The sequence below is a fragment of the Leuciscus leuciscus genome (assembly GCF_965113295.1).
Source record: "Leuciscus leuciscus genome assembly, chromosome: 17".
Taxonomy (NCBI): domain Eukaryota; kingdom Metazoa; phylum Chordata; class Actinopteri; order Cypriniformes; family Leuciscidae; genus Leuciscus; species Leuciscus leuciscus.
This window is the reverse complement of record NC_138741.1, coordinates 869,967-877,524: the sequence shown is the minus strand read 5'-3', so window position 1 is coordinate 877,524 and position 7,558 is coordinate 869,967.

Here is a 7,558-nt window from a genome sequence, read left to right as displayed (position 1 = left end):
TAGTGAACAGGTGACGAGGTACAGGTGTGGTGATTAGTAATCAGGGGAGAGTGAACAAGTGGGTGGAGTCTGTAGATCTGGGGTTAGGGTTAGGCCGTGACAGCGTGTTAATTACTTATGGATTTAAAAGTACCATTGTCTCAGTGCTGCGCAAGCTCTCTCTCACAAACGCGCACACAGAGAGAGAAGACGGGCAACTGGAAGTCTAAATTTTGTTCTTGCTTGTGTTTTTTTTCTGTCAAAATATTAGAAAGCATTTTGTATTATCCATCATTATCCATTTTTAAAAATCGTTAAAATACTGTTAACAAAACCCCTCATTATATAGGCCTACTAGATATTCTTTTTAGAATAAGTGATTCGTTTTGCTACTATTGGTCCTGTCTATTCATTGTCAACAGTTTTCTATAATATGCAACCCTCAACAAACCACCTGTCTGGTCTTAATTTTCACCGCTTCCGCATAGCCACGCGAACCGGAATTATCCCTACAATGTTTTATCTGTAGGGAGGTAAAGGGAAGGAGGCCTTCTCAGGGGAGAGACTAGTGACACTTCAGGACTGCGCTGTCGTCACGTCCAAGCGCAGGTCCTTCATCAGATCTGGATTGCGGTAAACCTCGGGATAAACAGAGAGACTAATATTAGCGTAGATGCCATTCTTCTTATGATGTAACGAGTACATCAGGATTTATGGGAAGTGTTCCCGGTTCCGGCTGACCTGATCTATGCAGCCTAACATTGAATTATAGAAGTCTATAATGTGTTATGTGTATGCTAGGTCAAAGAGATGTGTCTTTAATCTGGCTTTGAACTGACAGAGTGTGTCTGCTTCCCGGACAATGGTAGGAAGACTGTTCCAAAGTTTTGGCGCTAAATAGGAAAAGGATCTACCGCCAGCAGTCGATTTTTGATATTCTAGGTATTATCAACTAGCCGGAATTTTGAGATCGCAATAGACGTGAAGGACTATAATGCGTTAAGAGCTCGCTCAAGTACTGCGGAGCTAAACCATTTAGTGTTTTGTAAGTAATCAGCAATATTTTAAAATAAAAAATTTAAATTTAAAAATACGATGTTTAATAGGAAACCAATGCAGTGTTGACAGAACTGGGCTAATATGGTCATACTTCCTGGTTCTGGTAAGAACTCGAGCTGCTGCGTTTTGAACCAGCTGTAGTTTGTTTATTAAGCGTGCAGGGCAACCACCCAGTAGAGCATTACAATAATCTAGCCTTGAGGTCATGAACGCATGAACTAATTGTTCCGCATTTGTCAATGAGAGCATATGACGTAATTTAGATATATTTTTAAGATGGAAAAATGCGGTTTTACAGATACTAGACATGTGACTTTCAAATGAAAGATTGGTATCAAAGAGCACACCCAGGTTCCTAACCGACGACGACGACTTGACAGAGCAGCCATCAAGTGTTAGACAGTATTCTGGATTATTACTTGAGGACGTTTTTTTGTCCAATAATTAGAATCTCAGTTTTTTTCAGAGTAGACTAGACGGATTTCAGAAAAATGGCCTTCTATAAGAAGTGAGGAGCATTTATGGGTACAAGTCGGGAACCGGCCTACCTTACATATTTCAAGGGTGCTGAGTCCCAAAAAAATGGTACCCAAGCGAAATTTTGAGTTTTTTACCTTCTAATTTGCATATCAAAATGGCCGCCAAATTGCCTATCTTGCTCAGTCGTTGGACCATTTTCCCCTAGTTTTTTTGTAAGTAGGCAATCAAGATGAGGAAATTAAGTTTCTAGATCGATAGTCAAGGGTCAGAGCAAAGATATAATGGAGGCTCACTGCCTTTATGTATATTTATGCAAAATACCAACTTTTAAGGTGAAATTAAGCATTATTTGTGTCATTTTTTAAGGCCGACATACATATTCAATCAATATCACTCTTAAATGTTCCCAGTGTATATATGATATGTGATGTATTCCATATTACATAATAACTAAGAAAAACACCATTGCAAGTTGTCTGAGATTTCATTTTTTTATGCAAATTAAGCATTTGTTCTCTAAATTCTAAGACGGGAAAAACCCAGGTGAATAGGGGAAAAAACACCATGAAACTTCCCTTGAACAAATCTACAGATCACATCTTGTTTCTGTATATTTTCTTTCATGTTTGTAGCTTAATTGCTTTGCTTTTTTCTGTTAGATTTTTAGTTCTGTAGTTCACTCCCTCTGTAAATAGTTTTTGGTAAATTGTTTTTATACCTTTCTAGTTTGCTTGTGTGCCATTTGTCTTTGGAATTTCATTTTGATTAGTATTTCTTTCTGCAGTCCTTTTCCAAGTTCTTTGGTTACCCCTTGCTTTGGTATACTTGAGGACTACAACTCCACATTTAAACAAGGACATTGGTCATCACTCTGACATGCACACATTGCAGTGCATAACAGCCCTGATTTTCGGCATTTGCACTGGCGTGTTGTGCATTGTTTTTTACAGGTACACAGGATAATTTCCAGGCAACTTTCAGGTATTGGATTCTGTGACATAAGAATGGGCTGTAGTCCTGAACCGCCATGTTTCCATCCCATGTCCAAGGGTGAAGGAAGCTCAGGTGTGGCATAGTGAGCATTTCTCCAAACCATTGCCTGGTAGTGTACTCTCAGCAGATGGAAGTGGAGCGCATCGCTTGTCGCCGGCATTGCTTCTGGTTTACCTGTCCTTGTGAAAAGTATATGCCTTGCTGCATCAACAGAGTCTGTTTTATGCACATCATATATTCTGCAGACAAAAGCCTCTGAAGATCTTTGAGTCTCCTCCGTGAGATCACCAATTCCGAGGTTGCTGAGCAATTGATGGTGCATTTTCCAGACTTTCCACAATGTACTTTTGGTGTGACTTGCAATGTATGATGTGGTATCACAACCAGTTAGTGCATGAAATGCTACAAGGCTTGGTGCTGAATCCTTTGGCAGTTTGTTAAAAACAGCATCAATGGGTATATATTGTGGCTTCCTTGTGGTACCAGACAACAGCCAGAGTTTTTTACATGCTAGGTGCGGGAAATGGGAAACCAGAATCACATGCACATCAGTGTCTCTAGATGACACGACTACTGTGTCTGACTGGCAGTGCACTGCATGTAATACCAATCGGGTATCTGCCTCTTCGTGTGTGGCTCTCAGATGAGTCAGGTTGGTTGTTGCTTTCGATGACCTAACCTCCGTTTCTTTGTCTCTGAACCCACCAGCAACAACTATCTCTTTATCATCTGGTGTCTGAGCACCTAGTTCTTCAGAGAGTAGATTGGCAAGATCAGCTTTGTTGTCAGGGAGGGACAGGAAGTTGGTCCAGTTTTTCGGAAGATGCACATCACGACCCTCAACAAGTCGTCTGATTGGTTGAGCTGCTTTTGTGCGTCGTGTCCTGGTAGCACCCTTGATGGTCTCTTCTCTGTATCTGTCAAATACAACGTCTATCCGTTTATAGGAACATCCTGCTTTCAATACTGCTCTGACAAATGTGTCAGCCAAATCTCCAAATGTTACTGCTTTGTCTGGCTTTCCTAGGGCAACCACCAGTGCCTGTCCATCTATGATGAGGCAAGATGACATGTCGGGAAGTTCAATAGCCTCAGGACAGACTATGTCTTCTGTTAACTTATTTACCAATACAGACTTGTTTCCAGTGCGAAGGGTCCCATTCATTTCAGCAAGGGATATGGGAACTGGCTGAAGCTCGTATTTTAGGACAGCTGGTAAGTCAACTGGACGACCTGCCTCATAGGCCGTAACAAGGCGTTTGAGGACGTTTCGGTCAGCCTTTACGACGGTTCTGTTGTCTTTGATTTTAGGATTTTTGCCCACTTCATACAGAGATGCAAATGTTTTTGCTTTGCTCTTATGTAGGGTTGCATGGATTGGGACCTCTGGTTTATCTTTGTCCTCGGAACAATCATCCTTTTCTCAATGAATGAATTCACTTTTTCTTGTCCTTGGTCTTTGGCAGAAAGTAATGAGCTTTGGATAGCCTCTGTGGCAACGTCTTTCGTGGCGAGATTTGGCAATGAGCCTGGTGAGACTGAACCAAACACTTTGAATCCATTGAAGACTAAAACCAATGCCATTTCGTCTCTGTTGTCTCTCTTTTCACGGGATTTGGTAGCTTCATTGTGGACGTAAGCTCATTACTTAAGAGCAAAGCTAAAACATTTGCATCTCTGTATGAAGTGGCCAAAAATCCTAAAATCAAAGACAACACAACCGTCGTAAAGGCTGACCGAAACGTCCTCAAACGCCTTGTTACAGCCTATGAGGCAGGTCGTCCAGTTGACTTACCAGCTGTCCTAAAATACGAGCTTCTGCCAGTTCCCATATCCCTTGCTGAAATGAATGGGACCCTTCGCACTGGAAACAAGTCTGTATTGGTAAATAAGTTAACAGAAGACATAGTCTGTCCTGAGGCTATTGAACTTCCCGACATGTCATCTTACCTCATCATAGATGGACAGGCACTGGTGGTTGCCCTAGGAAAGCCAGACAAAGCAGTAACATTTGGAGATTTGGCTAACACATTTGTCAGAGCAGTATTGAAAGCAGGATGTTCCTATAAACGGATATACGTTGTGTTTGACAGATGCAGAGAAGAGACCATCAAGGGTGCTACCAGGACACGACGCACAAAAGCAGCTCAACCAATCAGACGACTTGTTGAGGGTCATGATGTGCATCTTCCGAAAAACTGGACCAACTTCCTGCCCCTCCCTGACAACAAAGCTGATCTCGCCAATCTACTCTCTGAAGAACTAGGTGCTCAGACACCAGATGATAAAGAGATAGTTGTTGCTGGTGGGTTCAGAGACAAAGAAACGGAGGTTAGGTCATCGAAAGCAACAACCAACCTGACTCATCTGAGAGCCACACACGAAGAGGCAGATACCCGATTGGTATTACATGCAGTGCACTGCCAGTCAGACACAGTAGTCGTGTCATCTAGAGACACTGATGTGCTTGTGATTCTGGTTTCCCATTTCCCGCACGTAGCATGTAAAAAACTCTGGCTGTTGTCTGGTACCACAAGGAAGCCACAATACATACCCATTGATGCTGTTTTTAACAAACTGCCAAATGATTCAGCACCAAGCCTTGTAGCATTTCATGCACTAACTGGTTGTGATACCACATCATACATTGCAAGTCACACCAAAAGTACATCGTGGAAAGTCTGGAAAATGCACCATCAATTGCTCAGCAACCTCGAAATTGGTGATCTCACGGAGGAGACTCAAAGATCTTCAGAGGCTTTTGTCTGCAGAATATATGATGTGCATAAAACAGACTCTGTTGATGCAGCAAGGCATATACTTTTCTCCAGGACAGGTAAACCAGAAGCAATGCCGGCGACAAGCGATGCGCTCCACTTCCATCTGCTGAGAGTACACTACCAGGCAATGGTTTGGAGAAATGCTCACTATGCCACACCTGAGCTTCCTTCACCCTTGGACATGGGATGGAAACATTGCGGTTCAGGACTACAGCCCATTCTTATGTCACAGAATCCAATACCTGAAAGTTGCCTGGAAATTATCCTGTGTACCTGTAAAAAACAATGCACAACACGCCAGTGCAAATGCCGAAAATCAGGGCTGTTATGCACTGCAATGTGTGCATGTCAGAGTGATGACCAATGTCCTTGTTTAAATGTGGAGTTGTAGTCCTCAAGTATACCAAGGCAAGGGGTATCCAAAGAACTTGGAAAAGGACTGCAGAAAGAAATACTAATCAAAATGAAATTCCAAAGACAAATGGCACACAAGCAAACTAGAAAGGTATAAAAACAATTTACCAAAAACAATTTACAGAGGGAGTGAACTACAGAACTAAAAATCTAACAGAAAAAAAGCAAAGCAATTAAGCTACAAACATGAAAGAAAATATACAGAAACAAGATGTGATCTGTAGATCTGTTCAAGGGAAGTTTCATGGTGTTTTTTTTTCCCTATTCACCTGGGTTTTTCCCGTCTTAGAATTTAGAGAACAAATGCTTAATTTGCATAAAAAAATGAAATCTCAGACAACTTGCAATGGTGTTTTTCTTAGTTATTATGTAATATGGAATACAACACATCATATATACACTGGGAACATTTAAGAGTGATATTGATTGAATATGTATGTCGGCCTTAAAAAATGACACAAATAATGCTTAATTTCACCTTAAAAGTTGGTATTTTGCGTATATATATATATATATATATACATAAAAAAGGCAGTGAGCCTCCATTATATCTTTGCTCTGACCCTTGACTATCGATCTAGAAACTTATTTTCCTCATCTTGATTGCCTACTTACAAAAAAAACTAGGGGAAAATGGTCCAACGACTGAGCAAGATAGGCAATTTGGCGGCCATTTTGATATGCAAATTAGAAGGTCAAAAACTCACAATTTCGCTTGGGTACCATTTTTTTGGGATTCAGCACCCTTGAAATATGTAAAGTAGGCCGGTTCCCGACTTGTACCCATAAATGCTCCTCACTTTCACTTTTTGGGTACATCCCATCTAGACTAGAGTTAAGTAGAAATTACTAGTCATCTAATTTTTTATATCAGCTATACATTCCGTTCATTTTGTGAATTGGTAAGTTTCGTCAGGGCGTAAAGAAATATAGAGCTGAGTATCATCAGCATAACAGTGAAAGCTAATTCCATGCTTCCTAATGATATCTCCCAAGGGTAGCATGTACAGAGTGAACAGCAATGGTCCTAGTACTGAGCCTTGTGGTACTCCATACTGAACTTGCAATCGATAAGACATCTCTTCATTTACTGCTACAAACTGATAACGGTCAGATAAGTATGATTTAAACCATGCTAATGCAATTCCACTAATGCCAACATAATTTTCGAGTCTATTTAAAAGAATGTTGTGGTCAATAGTATGAAATGCAGCACTAAGATCGAGTAACACTAATAGAGAGATACAACCACGATCGGATGATAAGAGCAAATCATTTGTAACTCTAATGAGAGCAGTCTCAGTACTATGGTACGGTCTAAATCCTGACTGGAAATCCTCGCAGATATCATTTCTTTCTAAAAGTTGGTATTACCTAGGCCAATTACCTTCCGGCCAGTTGATAATACCTAGAATATCAAAATCGACTGCTGGCGGTAGATCCTTTTCCTATTTAGCACCAAAACTTTGGAACAGTCTTCCTACCATTGTCCGGGAAGCAGACACACTCTGTCAGTTCAAAGCCAGATTAAAGACACATCTCTTTGACCTAGCATACACATACACATAACACATTATAGACTTCTATAATTCAATGTTAGACTGCATAGATCAGGTCAGCCGGAACCGGGAACACTTCCCATAAATCCTGATGTACTCGTTACATCATAAGAAGAATGGCATCTACGCTAATTTTAGTGTCTTTGTTTATCCCGAGGTCTTCCCGCAGCCTGCCGGATCCAGGCCGTATCCAGGTCTGATGAAGAGGACCTGCGCCTGGACCCGATGTCATAGCGGGGTGCTAAAGTGCCAACTAGTTTCTCCTTATGGAGGATCCCTTTACCACTCTACTGA